Source organism: Oryctolagus cuniculus, chromosome 1 (assembly GCF_051225735.1).
Source record: "Oryctolagus cuniculus isolate XC-2025 breed Fujian yellow rabbit chromosome 1, ASM5122573v1, whole genome shotgun sequence".
Classification (NCBI taxonomy): Eukaryota; Metazoa; Chordata; class Mammalia; order Lagomorpha; family Leporidae; genus Oryctolagus; species Oryctolagus cuniculus.
The window spans coordinates 77,185,426-77,208,506 of NC_142867.1; the positions used below are offsets into that span (position 1 = coordinate 77,185,426).

The 23,081-nt window shown below is 41.2% G+C and overlaps 1 protein-coding gene and 1 long non-coding RNA gene across 17 annotated transcripts in view; one reads left to right on the forward strand and one right to left on the reverse strand.

Annotated features, from left to right (window-relative positions):
- Positions 1 to 23,081, reverse strand: part of PICALM (phosphatidylinositol binding clathrin assembly protein) — a 116,145-nt gene that overhangs the window by 82,053 nt on the left and 11,011 nt on the right. The window lies entirely within an intron of this gene.
- LOC138850219 (uncharacterized) lies at positions 818 to 5,610 on the forward strand. Its single transcript, XR_011389913.2, has 2 exons — positions 818 to 2,471; positions 2,516 to 5,610. It is a non-coding gene; the product is annotated as an uncharacterized LOC138850219 (long non-coding RNA).

Below are 23,081 nucleotides of genomic sequence, written 5' to 3' on the forward strand. Positions count from 1 at the left end.
GATGGCCCAAGTGCTTGGGCCCCTGTACCTGCGTGGAGATCCGGAAGAAGCTCCTGGCTCCTGGCTTCGGATCCGCACAGCTCCGGCAGTTGCAGCCATCTGGGGAGTGAACCAGCAGATGGAAGACCTTTCTCTCTGTCTCTACCTCTCTCTGTAACCCTTTCTTTTTTTTTTTTTTTTTTTTTTTCTTTTTTCATTTGACAGAGTTAGACAGGGAGAGAAAGACAGAAAGGTCTTCCTTCCGTTGGTTCACCACCCAAATGGCTGGTATGGCCTGAGCTACACCGACCTGAAGCCAGGAGCCAAGTGCTCCTTCCTGGTCTCCCACAGAGGTGCAGGGCCCAAGGACTTGCGCCATCTTCCACTGCCCTTCCAGGCCACAGCAGAGAGCTGGACTGGAAGAGGAGCAACTGGGACCAGAATCTGGCACTGCAGGTGGAGGATTAACCAAGTGAGCCATGGTGGCGCCGGCCCCTGTAACCCTGTCTTTCAAATAAAATAAAATAAATCTTTAAAAAAAAATAAAGATTATACCATTTCTATTAAAAGTCAGACATGATCCCAATTCATTTTGTACACTGTACTATTATATACTTATTTATCTAAATTTAATGTATCTCAGTACAAAGCACACATCTGTTATTAAAGAATTTGGAAACAATAAATATTCATATACATAATACATGTTTTAATTTAGTTTGTTTCCATAAACTAACCACAGCCATAATGTCAATAATGCTGATAAAAAGAGACTTTAACAATAAAAACAGTTGACTGTTTCAGGCAAGTATCTATATTTAATTAGACAATATCACACTTTTTTTTTTTTTTTTGCTCTTTAAAAATTTTCTATTTATATAAGGTGAAGGTATTTCACGTATTTCATATATACAGATTTAGGAGCATAGTGATTGGTCCCACTTTACCCTCCCTCCTCCTTACTTACTCTTTTGTTAATTTTTATAATGACATACTTTTGGTTTAATTTATAATCATTAAGAAAACACTAAGTATTCAAAAAATAGTAAGAAAAACTACTGTTCCTCAACAGTAGTGACAAGGGCTGTAAAAAATAATCATATCTCAAAATGTCAATTTCACTCAAACACATTACATTTTATTGTACTCTATTAGTTATCATGTATCAGGGAAAATACATGGTATTTGCCTTTTGGGGACCAGTTTATTTCACTAAGTATAACGGTTTCCAGTTCCATCCATTTTGTTTCAAATGACAGGATTTCATTCTTTTTTACAGCTGAGTAGTCTTCTAGAGTGTATATATATATATATATATACACATTTTCTTTATCCAATCATCAGTTGATGTGCATCTATGTTGATTTCGTATCTTAGCTATCGTGAATTTGACTGCAATAAATATCGGAGGGCTGCTGCTGCGGCTCACTTGGCTAATCCTCAGCCTGCAGCGCCAGTACTCCAGGTTCTAGTGCCAGTTGGAGCACCGGATTCTGTCCCAGTTGCTCCTCTTCCAGGCCAGCTCTCTGCTGTGGCCCAAGAAGGCAGTGGAGGATGGCCCAGGTGTTGGGCCCTGTACACGCAAGGGAGACCAGGAGGAAGCACCTGGCTCCTGGCTTCAGATTGGTGCAGCGTGCCAGCTGTAGCGGCCACTTGGGGGGTGAACCAACGGAAAGAAGATCTTTCTAACTCTGTCGTAAATAAATAAATACATAAATAAATAAATACGTACAGATAATTCTTCTACATGTTGATTTTATTCCCTTTGGGTAAATCCCCAGGAGTGAGATGGCTGGGTCATATGGTAGATATACTTTCAGATTTCTGAGGAATCTCCACTCCATACTGTCTTCCACAATGACTGTACTAGTTTACATTCCCACCAACAGTGGATTAGGATCCCTTTTGCCCCACATCCTTGCCAGCATTTATTGTTTTTTGATTTTTGATGAGAGCTATTCTAACTGGGGTGAGCTGAAACCTCACTGTGGCTCTGATTTGCATTTCCCTGATGACTAGTGGTCATAAGCATTTTTTCATGTGTCTGTTGGCCATTTGTATTTCATCTCTTGAAAAATGCCTATTCAAGTCCTTTGCCAATTTCTTAATTGAACTGTTTTGTTGTCCTCGTATTCTTGAGCTCTTTATAGAGTCTGGATACTAACCCTGTATCAGTTTCATAGTTTGCAAATCTTTTCTCCTATTCTGTTGGTTGCCTCTTTGCTTTGCTGAATGTTTCCTTTGCAGTACAGAAGCTTCCTAGCTTGATGTAAAACCCATTTGTCCATTTTTGCTTTTGTTGCCTGTGCTTCTGGGTTTTTTCCCAAGAACTCTTTGCCTATGCCAATGTCTTGGAGAATTTATTTTTTTTTCCTTTTCTTTTTTTTTTTTTTTTTTTTTTGACAGGCAAAGTGGACAGTGAGAGAGAGAGAGACAGAGAGAAAGGTCTTCCTTTGCCGTTGGTTTACCCTCCAATGGCCGCCGCAGCCAGTGTGCTGCGGGCGGTGCACCGCGCTGATCCGATGGCAGGAGCCAGGTGCTTCTCCTGGTCTCCCTTGCAGGTGCAGGGCCCAAGCACTTGGGCCATCCTCCACTGCACTCCCAGGCCACAGCAGAGAGCTAGCCTGGAAGAGGGGCAACCAGGACAGAATCTGGCATCCCAACCGGGACTAGAACCCGGTGTGCCGGAGCCACAAGGCGGAGGATTAGCCTATTGAGCCACGGCACTGGCCGTCTTGGAGAATTTAATCCATGTTCTCCTCTAGTAGTTTGGTGATAATCAGGTTTCAGAGTTAGATCCTTGATCCATTTTGAGTTGATTTTTGTATAAGGAGTAACGTTGGGGTCTTATTTCATACTTCTGCACATGGAGATCCAATTTTCCCAGCAACATTCATTGAAGAGACTGTCCTTTCTCCAGGGATTGATTTTAACTCATTTGTCAGATTAGTTGGTTGTAGATGTGTGTGTTGACTTCTGGGGTTTCTATTCTGTTCCACTGGTCTACATGTCTACTTTTGTGCCTGTACCAGGCTGTTTTGATTATAATTGCCCTGTAGTATGTCCTGAAATCTGGTATTGTGATGCCTACCGCATTGTTTTGGTTGAATTAAAGATTGCTTTAGCTTTTCGATTTGGTTGTATTAAAGACTGCTTTAGTATTTTAGCTCTTGTGTTTCCATTTGAATTTTAGCATCATTTTTTCTAGATCTGAGAAGAATGTCACTGGTATTTGATTGGGTTCACATTGAATCTGTAAATTGCTTTCAGCAGTCTGGACATTTTGATGATCTGCATTCTTCCAATCCATGAAAGATTTTTTTCCCAGCTTTTTGTATCTTCTATTCATTTAATGTTTTGTAATTTTCTTTGAAGAGATCTTTTACCTCCTTGATTAAATTTATTCCATGGCATTTAAATTTTTTTGTGGCTACTGTGAATGGGACTGATCTTACAAGTTCTTTGTCAGCCATGGTATTATCTGTGTATTCAAAGGCTACAGATTTTTGCATGTAAATTCTATATCTTGCAACTTTACCAGATTCTCTTATGAGTTCAAACAGTGTCTTAGTAAGGAGTCATATGTCATCAGCAAACAGGGAAATTTGACATCCTCCTTTCCAATTTATATCCCTCTGATTTCTTTTTCTTCCCTAATGGCAATGGTTAAAACTTAACAGAACCATATTGACTAGCAATGGTGAGAATGGGCATCCTTGTCTGCTTCCAGATCTTAGTAACACACTTGTTCTGAAAAGCCACATTCTGTGGATGAATATTTGAAAAGTCCCTTAAATTTCAGAACAAAAACATTTTTTTCTTGACTTGTTATGAGAAAATATAAACCTTAAATGGTCTAAATAAGTAACAAGGAGCTTTAACCCTCTTTCTTCCACCACTCTACAGTACCCATTTTTTAGCAACTTCTTCCTTTTACTATGGTGCAGATGGTAGAGGATCCCTAAATAAATCTTCTCTCCAACTGAAATGCTACTGTTGTGAATACCACTACTTTTCAAGTTAACCCCTTCCTGAGTCTAAGCACTGAAGAACAATAATTTTTTTCCTTTGGCTGCTATACTGGATACCTGCCAGAAAGACAGACCGGAAATTGGGAAAAGAGGTATGTATTATTAGCTCCTTCTATGAGTTACCATTTATAAAATTTTATTCCTCATTATCAGGAATCTAACACTTATCTGAGTCTGTCCTAACTACTATTCATTCTCAATATCTAGTTCATCTAGTTCTATATACTAATTTTACCATTACTAAAGTTCTTCTCTAGGCTCACTCAACTTCTAGTTCCATATATGCTTCTTTCCATTTCCATGTGCTAGGACTGTAGAGATAACAAGACTAAGTGACCTAACAGAATGAGCAAAGGATCTAGAATCAAATTGCAAATCCACTATTTACTATGTTATTGGAGGCACGCATTTGGCCTAGCAGTTAAGCTACCAGTTGGGACTCCTACATACCATACTGAAGTACCTGGGTTTGAGTCCAGAATCTGATTACAGCTTCCTGTTGATAAGCATCCTGAGAGGCAGCAGATAGATGATGGGTAAGTGGCTGGATCCCAGCCACCCACGAGGGATACCAGGGTTGCCCCCAGTTTCAGATCTGGCCAAGCCCTGGTTGTTGAAGGTACAGGGGGAGTAAGCCAGCAACAGGACAAATGCTTTCAATCACACACTCTCACTTTTTCTCTGCCTCTTAAATAAACAAATCAAGGTTAAAACACTATTCACCATTTTTATCTCAGACATATTAATTAGCTATTAAGTTTCAATTTCTACATTTAAAATTAAAAATAGTAATATTTAATTTTTACAACATCCTTTTTAAAGATGAACTTAGGGTGTTTTATAAGCTTCAAAGCAACATTACAAATATTACTTTTACTTAGAATCTCATTTTATTGATGTTTTCCCTCATTTTATTAGACTATTCCTCTACCACTTTTCCAATGCAGTATTATGAAACTACTTCAAACTCAATGACTTTTCTAAATCCTCTACAGTTTCATTTTTTCAACTGGGGAGTGTTACCAGGCACAAATACTCAGTCTTAAGAGTGGTGAACTTCATACATGCAGATTTCTTGTATACATTCCAAAGTTCTCTCATATCTTCAGTCTCTGATTATCACAACAGTCTTGAGACAAAGCAAGGAATGCTCTGTTATCTTTATTTTAAAGACTTAAATACCTGTCTAACTAAAGTAACACAGTTAGGCTGTAATTCTATTTCTCTCTCTGTTCACAGTGTTCTGAGGACTGTAATCACCTTCTCGAGGGTGCCAGGTCAAGTGCCGGTTGCTCCACTTCTGATTCAGCTCCCTGCTAATGTGCCTGGAGAAACAGCAGAAGATGGCCCAAGTCTTTGGGCACCTGCACCCATGTGTGAAACCTGGATGAAGCTACTGATTCCTGGCTTCTGCCTGGTCCTGCCCTGACTGTTGTGGCCATTTGGGGAGTAAACCAGCAAATGGAAGACTGACCTCTCTCACTCTCCCTCCTTCTCTATTTCTACCTCTCCATTTCCCTGTCTGTAATTATGACTTTCAAATAATGTAAATAAATCTTTTAAAAAATTACTCTAACTACACCAGTAGATTGTTTATTTCAAGTCACTAAAGTTTAAAAAAAATTGGCCAAGGAGAAAGCTCACACTTTGACAAATTAACTCAAAACTAGCTATACATGCACAGTAAATACAACTAGAGCCTTTTCTCCGCTCCTTTGTTAATGGTTAAAATAGGCACACAAAGTTTGCAGGCTTTTAAAAACACAATTACAGCCAGAAAAACTGATGAAGCCTTAATCTATTACAGAGTCTTAGTATAGTAAGTGGATATATATAACCCCTCATTCCACAGCAATCACACACAATATACATATATTTCAAAAAGCACATTCTTTCAAACAAACTAAATTACAGATCCTTGTAACAATAACAGTGCTTACATTCTTATGGTTCTGTGAGATTAAAATAAGGGATTAAAAATAAGATTTAATGTAATAATTCATCAATTCATCACTTGATCATATAATCTGAAGAAAATATTACTGTGGTAGAACATACGATGTTAGATCAGTGATGTCTTTTTTTTTTTCTTTTTTTTTTTTTTATTGACAGGCAGAGTGGACAGTGAGAGAGAGAGACAGAGAGAAAGGTCTTCCTTTTGCTGTTGGTTCACCCTCCGATGGCCGCCGCGGCCGGCGCACCGCGCTGATCCGATGGCAGGAGCCAGGTACTTATCCTGGTCTCCCATGGGGTGCAGGGCCCAAGCACTTGGGCCATCCTCCACTGCACTTCCGGGCCACAGCAGAGAGTTGGCCTGGAAGAGGGGCAACCGGGGCAGAATCCGGCGCCCCGACCGGGACTAGAACCCAGTGTGCCGGCACTGCTAGGCGGAGGATTAGCCTAGTGAGCCACGGCGCCGGCCAGTGATGTCTCTTAACATACTCTCAACGGATCCCACATTATGACCAACAGCCAACAAACACAGTATCACTAGCCTCGGTAGATCGCTTAGTCTGCAGCAACAGTTAAATAATTCTTTTTCAGGTATAAATTCATAATCCTGGCATGAACACTCTGAAATGATCAAGTGAACCATTTAAAAATCAAGATCATATTAAGTTATTTTCAATTTAAGCAAAATTCTATTCAAGAACAGCCTTGCATTTAAAACAAAGCAGGAAGGGCCGGCACTGTGGCGTAGCGGGTGAGTCCGCTGCCTGCAGTGCCAGCATCCCATATGGGCACCAGTTCATGACCCAGCTGCTCCACTTCCGATCCATCTCTCTGTTATAGCCTGGAAAAGCAGTAGAAGATGCCCAAGTCCTTGGGCCCCACACCCAAGTGAGAAACCCAGAAGAAGCTCCTGGATCCTGATCAGCACAGCACTGGCCATTGCAGCCAATTGAGGAATCAACCAGTGGATGAAGACCTCTCTCTCTCTCTTACTGCCTCTCCTGTGTAACTCTGACCTTCATATAAATAAATAAATCTTTAAAAAATAAATAAATAGGCCAGCACCATGGCTTACTAGGCTAATCCTCTGCCTGCAGCACCGGCACACCGGTTCTAGTCCTGGTTGGGGCGCCGGATTCTGTCCTGGTTGCTCCTCTTCCAGGCCAGTTCTCTGCTGTGGCCAGGGAGGGCAGTGGAGGATGGCCCAAGTGCTTGGGCCCTGCACCTGCAAGGGAGACCAGGAGAAGCACCTGGCTCCTGCCATCGGATTAGCACGGTGCGCCGGCCACAGCGGCCACTGCGGGGTGAACCAACGGAAAAGGAAGACCTTTTTCTCTGTCTCTCTCTCTCACTGTCCACTCTGCCTGTCAATAAACAAACAAACCAACCAAAGCAGGAAAAGCTGTTGACTGAATAGTTCACTAGCCCAGCATACTAAGTCCATTATCTTCATCAAGGAATTCTAAGTTAATTAGGTGGAGACTTCTACAAACCAGGCATTATATTCTGAGTTTTGGAGATATTGAAAGCAGAGCAGCTAGGACTGGAACCAGCACTCTGATAGGGGTTGCCAGTCAAAAGCAGAAGCCATGGCCGGAGCCAGGGCTCACTCGACTAATCCTCCACCTGTGGTGCCTGCATCCCGGGTTCTAGTCCCAGTTTTGGGCGCCGGGTACTGGTCCTGGTTGTTCTTCTTCCTGGTTCTTCTTCTTCCAGGTACTAATCCTGGTTGCTGTGGCAATGAAAGGAAGACCCTTCTCTCTGTCTCTCTCTCACTGTCCATAACTCTGTCTCTGTCTCTCTCTCTCACTGTCTAACTCTGCCTGGCAAAAAATTAAAAAAAATTAAAAAAAAAAAAAAAAGCAGAAGCCTTACCTGCTATGCTACAACGATGCTTCCTCCTTTCCCCAAACTTTAAAGCAAGCATATGAGACATGGTTGAAAAGACTGATAGGAAATCTTGTAGTATTAATTATTTTCATGTTTATATTATTCACATACTTTTAATAAAGGTAAGGGAAAACTCATTTTTGTTGGCCACTTCCTCCAAAAACAAATTACCACATAAAAATATGCCATCTCTGCTCCCAGCCAGTTGTATTAAGATATGCAAGTTCAATTTTATTTTTAAAGATTTATTTTGTATTTATTTGAAAGAGTTACAGAGAGAGGTAGAGACAAAGAGAGAGGTCTTCCACTCACTGGTTCACTCTCCAGATGGCCGCAACAGCTGGAGCTGTGCGGATACAAAGCCAGGAGCCAGGAGCTTCTCCCAAGTCTCCTATGTGGGTGCAGGGGCCCAAGTACTTGGGCCATCTTCTACTGCTATCCCAGGTTGTAACAGAGAGCTGCATTAGAAGAGGAGCAGCCAAGACTAGAACCGGCGCCAATATGGGATGTCCGCGCCTCAGGCCAGGGCTTTAACCCACAGTGCCAGCCCCTACAAGTTCAATTTTTTTTTCAAGCAATACTCTAGGTGGCAGAATGAAAAACGCTTATAGAGGGCACTGGTGCTGTGGCATAGTGAGTAAAGCTGTCGCCTGCAATGGTGGCATCCCATATGGGCACCGGTTATAGTCCCAGCTGCTCCACTTCCTACCCAGCTCTCTGCTATAGCCTGGGAAAGCAGTAGAAGATGGCCCAAGTCCTTAGGTCCCTGGACCGATGTGGGAGACCTAGAGACCTGGCTCCTGGCTTCAGATTGGTACAGCTCTGGCCACTGCAGTCATCTGGGGAGTGAACCAATGGAAGGAAGACCTCTCTCTCTCTGCCTTGGCCTAAAAAAAAAAAAGAAAAAAAAACAAACAAACAAACAAAAAAAACCCACACAACTTATAAAGCAACTGTCCTTAATCTGAGTTTACAAAGCAAAGCACTAAGAAATAAATTAAAAAAAAAAAAAAAAAAAAGCCAAAGGGGCACAAGTACAGCACAGCCAAATGAAGCAATTTCAAAAATAAGAAGTGATTAAGCTAGAGTCAGACCCTATAACCCAGTTTATGGCTTGTTCCCCTTGAAGTTATGTTAACAATTTATTTTAAGAACTGCAGAAAGTCGTCATTTCCAAATGTAATCTTACATAGTTATAAAAACTGTATTTCTCAAAGAAGGTTTTCTCCTAACTATATCCCACTCCCTAAAAATTTACTGTGGGCTTTGAGCCACCCCCACTACCCACGTACCAACTGCCTGACTTTGAGTCAAGGTTCCTCATGTCATCTAACTGTTAAATTTATTCACTACTTCTCAGTTAACAAAGTGTCCCAATGTAAGCATCTGCAAAACTAAGCTAGTAAGAGTCTACTAAATAGGTTTCTGTAAGTATGAATCTTGTTAATGCGTGTCAATTACTCAAACACAGAAAAGATGCCTTAGCTATTCTCCTCATTTTTTACATTATGTCCTAACTAAACTGATGTCATCATAGTTTGTGTAACATTGAAAACTGAAGTTTCCTTAAACTTTTAGTAAATATCTACCTTCAGATTAAAGTATATACATTTCTGTTTTGAAAACTTTTCCAGTGACTCCAGTGCAATCTACATTCAAAAATTCCAAAACGCAGTAATTACCAACATTTAATCTATAATAAAATATGAAAAGATTTAAACATCAAAACTTCATTCTAAGCTTTAAGATCAGCAAAACTTATCCCTATTTTCACACTGCAGTTGAAAACAAAAATACAAAGTAATTTTGAAAAATCAGCCCTAACTATGATATTGCTTCACTTCCAGTAGCCAAAAGCTGCCTGGCAATAAGAATGTTATATTCAGCTCTAAAGGCAGTAAGATTAAAATTCGTACCCCCTCCACAATGTAGCCTCTGGCAATTGCTCCAGCTGTATTTCTCATTACACTCCATTTGTATCTCACAGTTTCAGAGAACATGCTATTTACAAACAGATTTCTTTGTTCCCAAATACAATTAAAGCCTTCTTGCCTAGGAATGTTTGTTTGTGGTCTTTCTTCCAGCTGAAATGCCTACTGCTCCTGACTACTTAGCATTTAAGGTCCAGTTCTCACCCTTATCACAAGCACCACCTATCTCATCTGATTTTTAATGTCATTTCATCTATACTTACCTCACACTATATGATTAACACAGCTATCGGTATACATCTTCTCTATTAGACTGGACATGATCAGACATTTCACATTTAGATTTCTAAATAATCTCAACACATAACTTGGATATAACAGACACTCAATATGAATTGTTAATGAGTATATTAATTTCCATAAGACTAACAAGGTTTTGTTTGGTAGAAATCTAGCTTTAAGCAGGTAAGAATGACTGATAATATATTCATCATTTATAGCAACAGGTATCAATGCACAGTTAAATCACATAAATCAGGGGGTTGGCATTATGGCACAGTGGGTTAAATCATGGCTCGAGACACTGTTATTCCACCTTGGAGTGCCAGCTCAAGTTCTGGCTGCTCCGCTTCCAATCCAGCTTCTTGCTAATGAGCCTGAGAGAACAGCCGAAGATGGCCCAAGTACTTGGGTCCCTGCCACTTACATGGGAGACTGAGATTGAACTCTGGTCTTTGGCTTCAGCCCGGCCCAGCTCCAGCCATAGCAGTCATTTGGGGAATGAACCAACAGGAATGAAAGCTTGTGTGTTTTCTCTATCTGTCTTGTTCTGTCTCCCCAACTCTGTGTAACTCTGCCATTCAACTCAACAAAATAAACCTCCAGAAAAATCACATAAATGAAACAAGTTTCCAAAAATCATGTTAACTTTATATTGATTTACCAGACCTTTTAATTCTTACTGACCATCACTCAATATGGCAGTTTGTGTTTAAGTTAATTCATATATTTGGAACTAAAAACAAAACAAAAACAAAACAAAAAACAAAACCACACACACCTGGATTTCCAGACAAGCCAACAAAAGCCAAAGAGATCACAGTGTATCTGACTTCATTCAGAGACCCAAATCACCAAGTCTGACAATAATCAAAGGCACAATTTCCATGCTAAACTACACTTAGTTCCCTGCAAACTTGGCAACAGCATTATACATACTTCCCTTCCTGCACTCTAAACAAACCAACCTCTAACTACCTGGGAAGAGAAACCTCCCAGCTTTCATGTTACCAGCATTTGGGAAAGCAGCTAATGAATGAGAGAAAACAGGGACTCTAAATGAAGACACAGGGAGGGGAGCTGAAGAGACCAATATTTATCAAGATAACTCCTGCCCTTAACAAGATCTTAAGGGCTCCCTATCCAGCCTCATCTCCCTCTCACCTTCACTCACACTTTGCAGTTCACCATACAGAACACAACATAAAGTTTTCCCAACCACACCATAAAAGCTCTTTCAATCCCTATATTCTACATTACTATATAAGCTAATTTAGAAGGATCTTCTTTGATCAATTGCAGATCACTATTCAACCTTAAAATCCCTGTTGCTTGCTCTACGAAACCATCACTAACTTTCTCCAAAGTTATTCACTCACTCTTTTTTTAAAAATTTATTTAAAAGGCAGAGTTATAGGGGCTGGCGCTGTGGCACAGCGGGTTAACACCCTGGCCTGAAGCTCTGGCATCCCATATGGATGCCGGTTCGAGTCCCAGCTGCTCCTCTTCCAATCCAGCTCGTGGGAGACCCACGTGGGAGACTGGGAAGAAGCTCCTGGCTTCAGATCGGTGCAGCTCTGGCTGTTGCGGCCATCTGAGGAGTGAACCATCGATTGGAAGACCTCTCTCTCTCTCTCTGCCTCTACTCTCTCTGTGTAACTCTTTCAAATAAATAAATAAATCTTTTAAAAAAAATAAAAGGCAGAGTTATAGACATAAGCAGGGAGAAGGAGAGAGGCCTTCTGTCTGCTGGTTCATTCCCCAAATGGCTGCAATGGCCGGAGCTAAGCCGATCTAAAGTCAGGAGCCAGAAGCCAGGAGCCAAGAGCTTCCAAAGGGTCTCCCATGTCGGTGCAGGGGCCCAAGGATGTGGGCCATCCTCTACTGCCTTCCCAGGCCATAGCAGAGAGCTGGATCCGAAGTGGAGCAGCTAGGGCTCAAACCAGCACCTATATGGGATGCCAGCACTGCAGGAAATAGCTTTTACCTGCTATGCCACAGCGCTGACCCCTCACTCTCTTACTTGATACTTTATGGAAAAAGATTGTACATTTATCGCAATGTATTATAACTATCTGCTTACATATTTCCCACTCATTGTTTCTGACTAAAGTATGCAACACAGCAAGAAAAAGACCTTTGTCTTTCTCACCATGCAACTTCTGCCATCTTATGGCTCAACAAGAAGGCCCTCACCATATATATACTACTAGCACCTTGATAACGGAGTTCCCAGCCTCCAGAACTAAGAAATAAATTTTTAATACATTACTCTCAGTTTCTTGTAGCAGCAAATGAAAACTATTCCACATCACACACAAATTAATTCAAAATTGGTCATCTCTAAATTTAAGAGCTAAAACAATAAAAACTTTAAAAGGGAAAAGGTGTAAATCTGCATAATCTTAGATTAGCCAATAGTTTCTTAGATTAGCCAATGATTTCTTAGAAATGGCATCAAACTTTAAATAGCTAAAGAAAAAGAAATTGGATTTCATCAAAATTACAGAGTTTTGTTTATCAAAGAACACCACAGCGTATGTGGAAAAACAAGCCACGGGGCCGGCACTGTGGTACAAAAAATAAAGCAACCACCTTCAATGCCAACAACCCATACGGGCACCAGTTCTAGTCCCAGCTGCTCCACTTCTGATCCAGCCATGGCCTGAGACAACAGAAGATGGCCCAAATCCTTGGGCCCCTGGAAGACCCCTCTCTGCCGCTGTCTCTCTGTAACTCTACCTTCCAAATAAATAAATAAACCTTAAAAAAAAAAAAAGCCACACGAAAATAAACTATAAATCATGTAAGGATCTAATATCCAAAATATGCAAACTATAGTACTCATCTAGTACCCAGAATATATAAAGAACCAAATTTAAAAAACAAGCAAAGAATCTAAATAGACATTTTCCAAAAAAAAATGTAAAAATGAGGGTGAGAATTTGGCACAGAAGTTAAAGCCCTCGTTGTTTGAGACACCCATTGCACATCACATGTTGGACTGCTTAGAGCAGTCCTGGCTCTGCTTCCAAATTCAGCTTCCTACTGATGTGCAATCAGGGAGGTAGAGGTGAAAATTCAAGTAGTTGGTTCCCTAACATCCATATGGGAGGCCCGGATTGAATTATGGGCTCCTGGCTTCCATCTGGCCTAGTCCTTGGTGTTGCGGCTATTTGGGGAATGAACCAGGAGATGAAAAAAAAATTTCTCTCTCTCTCTCTCTCTCCGTGTCTCCCCTGTCACTCTGCCTTTCAAATAAATCAATCCTTTTTTTTTTTAAAGCATGGAAAGAGATGCTAACATCTGCTGGTTTACTCCCAAAATGGCTGCAACAAACCAGGGCTGTGCCAGGCTAAATAAAGACAGGACCCAGGAGCTTTTTCAGGGTCTCCTACGTGGGTGCAGGGACTCAAGGATTTGGGCCATCTTCTGCTTTCCCAGGCACGTTAGCAGAGAGCTGGATCGAAGTGGAGCAGCCAGAACTTGAACCAGAGCCCATGTGGAATCTGTTAGCTGCTACACAGGTAATATGGCATTTTCTACCTTAGGGAGCCATAAACGTTCTTGGCCCATCATGACACTGGGTAGCATTAACTGTAAGTTTTGTGCATCCAAATGACTTTTGATTTTAAAGAATTTCTTGTTATTTTTAAAGGTTGCCTTTGATTTTGATCCTTTAATTCTCTCAAAGTGTCAGGTGCACAAGATTACCTTCCTTTTTAAGCCTTCTGTCTTATCACCAGCCATTCATACTTCGTGGGTGTGTATGTGCAGAAGGTTGCATGATCTTTCTGGCTCCACTCAATGTCCCATGTTCCTTTACTTGCATCTCACACTCTTCATCTCAGCCTCCTGACTGCAGCAAATCTCTCCTTACTCAATGAGATTGTGTTTATCTCCTGTAAACGCTACCTATCCTGAAAGGTCTGTCATTGTCTGCCTTTAAAGTCCTTTCTCCTCCTCTTTCTCTAAATAATGATGTGGCTAAATTATACTCAAAGCTCACCCTGCTGAATATTTCCTCAGTATTTTGCAGAAAACACCAAATAAAAACACCATTTTAAAAGAGGTATATTTTTTGTTCTTTTAGAATGTAAGCTCGGCCGGCGCCGTGGCTCAATAGGCTAATCCTCCACCTTGCGGCGCCGGCACACCGGGTTCTAGTCCCGGTCGGGGCGCCGGATTCTGTCCCGGTTGCCCCTCTTCCAGGCCAGCTCTCTGCTATGGCCAGGGAGTGCAGTGGAGGATGGCCCAGGTGCTTGGGCCCTGCACCCCATGGGAGACCAGGAAAAGCACCTGGATCCTGGCTCTTGCCATCGGATCAGCGCGGTGCGCCGGCTGCAGCGGCGGCCATTGGAGGGTGAACCAACGGCAAAGGAAGACCTTTCTCTCTGTCTCTCTCTCTCACTGTCCACTCTGCCTGTCAAAAAAAAAAAAAAAAAAAAAAAAAAGAATGTAAGCTCATTAAGAGCAGGGACAACATTTTCTGTTATGTTCTATTGTGCCCAATACACTGTAAATGCTCAAAAATACTGATGATGGGAAAAGAAAAAGATGCTAACATCTTTAATCACTATGGAAATGCAAACAAAAATCACAATGAGGTACCAGTTCACACTCAACAGGGATAGCAATTTTAAAAACGGGGAGGTGATGGGAGGCAGCATAGTGGTACAGAGGGTTAAGCTGCCACTTGCAAGGACAACCCAAACAGGGGCAAATTCGTGACCTGTCTGCTTTAATTCCAATCCAGTTCCCCAGGAAAACAACAGAAGATGGCTCAAGTCCTTGGGCCCTTGCACTCATGTGGGAGAACTGGATGGAGTTCCAGGCTCATGGCTTTCGCCTTACCTAGCCCTAGCTGTTGTGGCCATTTGTTGAGTTGGAGAGTACACCAGATGGAAGATTCCTCCTTGCCCCTGGTAACTCTGCCTTTCCAATAAATAAATCTTAAAAAAAAAAAAAAAAAAAAAAATCTGAAAATAAGCACTGGCAAAAATATGAAGAAACTGAAATGTTCATACTATCACTGATGGGAATATAAAATGAAACAGCTGCCATGGAAAATTTCTCAAAAAGTTAAATATAAACTCCATCATTACAGATGGAGTGAGCATCTGGTACAGTGGCTAAGATGTCACTAGAGTTTCCTGCACCCATACTGGAGTACCTTGGTTTAAATGCCAACTCATGGCAACTCCTCTTCTGAATCAGATTCCTGCTAATGTGCACCCTGAGGGGCAGCAAAAGATAGCAAGTATTTGGGTTCCTGCCACCCAGGTGAAAGACCTGGAATGAATTCAAGGCTCCTGGCTTAGGCCTGACCCAGCCCTAGCTGTTACAGGTATTTGGGGAGTAAACCAGTAGATGAATAATCTCTGTCTCTTTCTACCTTTCAAATATAAAAAGTACGAAAATTTAAATTTTTTTTAAATCATCACAGACTCAGCAACTTTACTACTAGGTATATTCCTAAGAAAACTGAAAACATAGTCACATAAAAACTGGTACATAAATGTTCATAGCAGTATCATTTTTTTTGGAAGATTTTATTTATTTGAGATGTAGAGTTACAGACAGTGAGAGGAAGAGAGAAAGGTCATCCTTCCATTGGTTCACTCCCCAAATGGCCACAACAGCTGGAGCTGCGCCAATCTGAAGCCAGGAGCCAGGAGCATCTTTCCAGTCTCCCACACTGGGTGCAGGGGCCCAAGGACTTAGGCCATCTTCTACTGCTTTCCCAGGCCACAGCAGAGAGCTAGCCAGGACTAGAACCGGCATCCATATGGGATGCTGGCGCCACAGGAGGAGGATTAACCTACTGCACCACGGGGCCAGCCCCAAGCAGTATTATTTTTAATAGCCAACAAAATGTGGACTGTCCATACAAGGAAATATCATTTAGTAGGAAAAAAAGAACTGAAATACAAACTCTTACATGCCCCAACATGAACCTTGAAAACATTATGCTAAGTGAAGGAAGCCATATTCAATAGGTTATATATTATAATATATTGTTTTGTTTGTGTGAAATGTCTGGAATAGGAAAATCCATAGACAGAAAGTAATAGTTGTAGGAATGGGGGCGGCGCTGTGGCACAGTGGGTTAAAGCCCCAGCTGGCAGTGCCAGCATCCCATATGGGTGCCAGTTCAAGTCCCAGCTGCCCCACTTCTGATCCAGCTCCCTGCTAATACGCCAGGGAAAGCAGAAAAAGATGGCCCAAGTCCTTGGGTCCCTGCACCCACTTGGGAGACCCAGAAGTTGTTCCTGGCTCCTGGCGTTGAATCAGCTCAGTTCTGGCCATTGCAGCCATTTTTGGTGAGTGAGCTTTGGGATGGAAGACTTCTGGGATGGAAGACTTCTCTATCTGTGTGTCTCTCTCTCTCTTTACTCTTTCAAATAAATAAAATAAATCATTTAAAAAAATTTGCAAGGATGGGGGAGATTGGGAACAACTCTTCTCAGATACTGGATTTTTTTTTGAGTGAAAGAAAATGTTCTAGGCCGGCACCGCGGCTCAATAGGCTAATCCTCCGCCTGCGGCGCCGGCACACCGGTTCTAGTCCCGGTCGGGGCACCGGATTCTGTCCCGGTCACTCCTCTTCCTGTCCAGCTCTTTGCTGTGGCCCGGGAGTGCAGTGGAGGATGGCCCAGGTCCTTGGGCACTGCACCTGCATGGGAGACCAGGAGGAAGCACCTGGCTCCTGGCTTCGGATCAGCACAGTGCGCCGGCCGTAGCAGCCACTGGGGGGTGAACCAATGGAAAAGGAAGACCTTTCTCCCTTTCTCTCTCACTGTCTACTCTGCCTGTAAAAAAAAAAAAAAAAAATTCTAGACTTACAGTGATGATAATGCACATAGCATTATGAAGATGTTAAATACTTCTGAACTGCATGATTTAAAACAGTGGATATATTTTAATTTTTAGATTATAACAAAAAGATATATATATAAATATACATTAATGTGTCACCTTGCCTCACATTCCCCTTTCTCAATCTAGTTTCAAAACATTAACCATTAATATTTAAAATTATTCAAGGGAAGGCATTTGGCCTAGCAGTTAAGACCCCTGCATCTCTTACTGGGGTAGCTGAGTTTAATGCCCACCTCTGACTCCTGATTCAGGCTTCCTGCTAATGCAGACCCTGGTAATTCAGCGGTGATGGCTCATGTAACTGAGTTCCTGCTGTCTACATGGGAAACTTGGATTGAGTTCCAGCTTCCAGCTTTAGCTTAGCCTAGCCTAGCCATTACCACTACAGGGATCTGCGGTATGAACTACCAGATGAGGAGCGCTCTTTCATGCTCACTCTCTCACACTCACAGACTCTCTTTCTGCCACTCAAAAAAATAAAACAGCAAAAACTTCAAAATTCTACAACATTTCAAATTTATCAAAAGGGCCTGCTAATCTCCATTGTATGTATCACCTGCTATTTACTTTTGGAAAAAATACTTCAATTACATTAAGAGATTTACATATTAGATATATTTAAAATATGGTATATTGGAGCCAGTGGCATGGCGCAATGGGTTAACACCCTGGCCTGGGGTGCCAGCATCCTATGTGGGCCCTGGTTCAAGACCCAGCTGCTCCACTTCCGATCCAGCTCTCTGCTATGGCCTGGGAAAGCAATGGAAGATGGCCCAAATGCTTGGCTCCTGCACCCGCATGGAAGAAGCTCCTGGCTCCTGGCTTCAGATGGGCTTAGTTCCAGTCATTGTAGCCAATTGGGGAGTGGACCATCAGATGGAAGACCTCTCTCTCTCTACCTCTCCTCTCTCTGTGTAACTCTGGCTTTCAAATAAATAAATAAAGGTATATTTGCATTTCCTAAGCATTTACATGATAGCTAACTTTATTACCAGCACATAAAATTCTAATCATATACAAACCATGACCCAGAGCTTTTAGCTGCATAAGAGTTGCACTGAGTATATCTTGTGAATTCATTTACAGAATTTATCTATAATCTTTAGTGAGAGAAGCAACTGAGAAAGCATGCCAAAGTTTCTTCAAACACTACTTGGAAGAATTCTTTGAGTACAACCTAGGCAGTTAAGAGGATTTCAAACAATAAGTTTATGCTATAAATACTAGTACCATTCCTGAAATCACTGCTGGAATTCCATGTATTCAGAGAAAACTCTCAGCAACTCCTATATAGTTCCTGGTACCAACCTATGGTCTCAATTCTACTTTTGCCACCTCCACTACTTCCATTCCAACACTTACATAAAGATTCATTCTGAAACAACCATTTACTTTCTTTTACATTTTAACATTATCTGTTAAATGTATTTTACCTTTTTATAGCAAAAATGCATATGTCATACAGTTATACTCCAGGAACCATCTCTGAAAAACACTTCAGATCAATTTCTAGTTCTCTGTTAACTCCCTTTTTAAAAAATACTTGAGACAAGAGAGAGGCAGAGATAGACAGCCCCCATATCTGCTCTCCTATTTCCCCAAATGACCAAGGCTAAAGTTAGGAGCTGGGAACTCAACCCAGGTCCCCACATGGATGGCAGGAATTCCATTACTTGAGCCATCACCAATGCCTCTCAGTTTCCATTAGAAGGAACCTGGAACCTGGAACCAGAGGCAGGTATTGAATCCAGGCACTCCAATATTGAATGTAGGTGCCTGCCCTGTTTCTTAAAACGTTTTCTACTTTCAAAAACATGTCCTCAAAAACATGTCTTAATATGGTGTTCAAAGTAAGCAGCCGCAACAAAAAATTTTGTCATAACAATGTTTTGGAAAGTACCATCTTCTATCTAATAAAACTAAACTTAATGCCTCATGAGTTCTATGAAACACAGCAATATGTTATGTTTTACCAATGTTACTGAATAACTTTATATATAAATCTGTAACCAGGTAATTGAAATTTACTACAACTAAAATAAATGCCATAAAAAATTCCTAAATGTCTACTGGAATTGATTTCCAGGCTATGTCCATAAGTCCATAACATGATTCCTGACTAGAAAAGAGATACAGAATAGAACAGTTCCTTTTCTACTCAGAAAACACACAAAAACCCAAACTCTATATAAAAGTATGATAATAACTGCAGTTTATCAAAATTAGAAGCTTTTTAATATTAGACTGATAGGATGAGAGGGAATTAATCAGTATTATTTCTTATGAAAGAAGTTTCTTTATTAAAAGCAAAGTAAGAGACTGTATTGTGGTGCAGCACATTAAGCCAATAGTAGGGATGCCCACATCACACACGGGATGTGTCGGTTTAAGCCCCAGCTACTCTGCTTCTGATCCAGCTCTCTGCTGATCAGCCTTGGCTCACTCAAGTCCTTTAGTTCCTGACACCCATGTGGGAGACTCAGATGGAGTTCCTAGCTCCTGGCTTCAGCCTGGCCTAGCCCATGGTTTTGCAGCCATTTGGAGAGTAAATCAGCAGATGGACTACCTTTCTCTCTCTTCTCCTCTGTCACTACACCTTTCAAATAAATAAATAAAAAAGCCCGTGTCATGACGCAGCAGGTTAAGCCATTGCCTGCAGCACTGGCGTCCTATATAGGGACCAGCTGAAGTCCTGGCTGCTCCAATTCTGATTCAGCTCCTTGATAATACATCTGGGAAAGCAGCAGAGGACAGCCCAAGTCCTTAGACCCCTGTGCCCACATGAGAGACCCAGAAGCTCCTGGCTCCTGCTTTGGCCTGGCCCAGGCCTGGCAGCTGTGGCCGTTTGGGGGATTAACCAGCAAATGAAGACTCTCTCTTCGTCTTTCATATAAATAAATTTAAAAAATCTTTAAAAAAAATATATCAATAATCCCTTTTTTAAAAAAATAAAAATAAAAGCAAGGTAGCTTAAAGAAAATTTATATGAAAGGAGGGTTCTATTTTGACAGAGGATTTGACAGGGGGAAAGGAAGATATTCTGTGTCTAAGGAAGGGTATGTACAAAGCTTATAATTTGGTAGTCAAGAATTTATTCTGGCATAATTGGTACCTACTGGCCTGGCTTTTATGAGAAAATGGCTTTAATGTTAAAAAAAATGCAGACAGACCATTATAATAAATGACACAGTACTTTTTGACAAAAACGTTTTAGATATCAGACTTTTTTTGCCCTAACAAGTCTACTTCCCAAGTCAGACTGCAAATTCTTTCCAATCTACTTAACAACATGACACAATCAAAGGATTGTGCCACATATCTTGGTCATAATCTTTCAACGTTTGGTCACTGTTATCGCCCCAATCAAATGCAAAATGATTTTCAGAGTTCAAAATATCTCATAAATCTAGTTCCTTTCCGAGTACCCTTTTCTCCCTAAACAAACTCTTCTCTAGAGGTAAACCTTTTTCTTAGTCTCAGAACCTTTACACTATTAAAATTGAGGACTCCAAAGAGCTTATTCCTATCAATATTTATTATGTTAGAATCTAAAACTGAAAAACTATAAAAATATTAGTTTTTTTTTTAAATAAATATGTATTTATTTGAAAGAGAGAGGTACAGAAAGAGAGAGAGGTCTTCCATTCTCTGGCTCATTCCCCAAATGGCCACAATGGCCAGAGCTGAGCTGATCTGAAGCCAGGAGCTTCTTCCAGGTCTCCCACATGGGTGCAAGGGCCCCAAGACTTGGGCCATCTTCCTCTGCTTTCCCAGGTGCAATAGCAGGAAGCTGGATGGGAAGTGGAGCAGTTGAGACTCCAACCAGCGCCCTTTTGGGATACCAGTGCTGCAGGCTGGGGATTTAACTCACTGCATCCACAGAGCCAGCCCCAATATTAGTTTTTACATAGTAAAACCCATTACAAGTTAACATTGTTCATGAGAAATAACTTTTTTCAAAACAAAAATTCAGATGAGTAGCATTGCTGTAAGAACTCTTTGCCAGCTAGTTTAATGGAAAACAGCTAATTCTCATCATCTGTTAATACACTCAATGTGTTGTAATATCATAAGTCACAGTCTCTGGAAAACTCCATTGTACACTCGTAAAGAATGAAAATGAAAAAGGTAAATAATATTTTAGTGTATGAATATAGTTTTCACTTCACAAACTTACAAAAGGGTCATAGAATCCAAGAATCCTTGGACCACACTTTAAAAATCCATCATCAACACTGTCAACAAAAGAACAAAGGCAATACTATGGAGCAAAGATACTCTTCTATCATTAAGATATGAACAAATGGGCATCTATATGAGAAAAAATTAATGTAGGCACACTCTACACAAAAATTAACTCAAAATAGATCACAGACCTAAATGTCAAATGCAAAATTACAAAGTGCTTAGAATAAAGGAGAAAATCTAGATGACCCTGGCTTTGGTGACAATTTTTTAGCTATAGTAAAGTCATGGTCCATGAATTTAAGAACTGATAAGCTGGACTTCAATGAAATTAAATTTTGCTGCTCTATGAAAGATACCTTCAAAGTGAAAGAAAAACATTCACAGACTGGGAGAAAATGCTCACAAAATATGTTATTTGCTAATGGACTATTATCCAAAATTTATGAAAATTCACAATAAGAAAACAAAGAACCTGGCTTTCAGAACAGGTCAAAGACCTTAACACTTACCTCATGAAAGAAGATGTACTAATGACAAGTAACCACATCAGGGAAATGTAAATTAAAACAACTGAGGGGCAAGGAGGTAGCACAGTAGTTAAGGTGCTGCCTGGGACACTGCATCTCATATCAGAGTCCTGGCTACTTCACTTAGAATCCAGCTTCCTGCTAATACATACTCTAGAAGGTAGCAGATGATGGCTCAAGATTTGGGACCCTATCACCTTCATGAGAGACTGGGATGGAGTTCCCACAGTTATCCACAGTGAACCACTAGATATAAGATTTCTCTCTCAAATAAAATGAAAATAAATTTTACAAAAGGAATATCACTAATAAATAAAAACTTATAAAATACACACACACACACACACACACACACACACAAAGATACCTCCTACACACCTACTGGAACAGTCAAAGTCCCAAACAATGACAACATCAAATGCTGGGCAAGGACGTGAACTACAGGAACTCTCATTTATTACTGGTGGGAATGAAAAAATTGTGTAGCCACTTTGGAAGACATTTTGGCAATATCTCACAAAATTAAACATACTCTTACCACACAACCCAGCAATTGTGTCCTTCGTATTTACCCAAATGAATAGAAAATTTGTGTCCAACAAAAACATACAAAGTTGTTTATAGCATCTTTCTAACCTCAAAAACTGGAAGCAATCAAGTTGTCCTTTGGTAAGTGAAGGGAAAAATAAACCATGATACGTCCATACAATGGGATATGCAGCATTATAATGAAATGAGCTATGAAGCCATAAAAAGACATGGAAGGGCCGGCGCCGTGGCTCAATAGGCTAATCCTCCACCTTGCGGCGCCGGCACACCGGGTTCTAGTCCCGGTCGGGGCGCCGGATTCTGTCCCGGTTGCCCCTCTTCCAGGCCAGCTCCCTGCTGTGGCCAGGGAGTGCAGTGGAGGATGGCCCAGGTGCTCGGGCCCTGCACCCCATGGGAGACCAGGAGAAGCACCTGGCTCCTGGCTCCTGCCATCGGATCAGCGCGGTGCGCCGGCTGCAGTGGCGGCCATTGGAGGGTGAACCAACGGCAAGGGAAGACCTTTCTCTCTCTGTCTCTCTCTCTCACTGTCCACTCTGCCTGTCAAAAAAAAAAAGACATGGAAGAAACTTCAATGCATATTACTAAGTGAATGAAGACAATATGAAAATGCTACATAATTTATGATTCTGTCTACAATTTAAAAAGACTACATAATGTATGGTTCCAACTATATGACATTCTGGAAAAATGAAAAATACCAGTGGCTGCCAGAGGTTGGAGGGGAAGGCAGATAGATGTACGTGGCAAAGCACAAAATATTTTTAGGGCAGTTAAACCACTCTGTACAATGGACAAATGATCTATGTCACACATTTGTTCAAATCCATAGAATGTAGAGCACACCAGGAGTGAATCCTAAAGTAAACTATGGC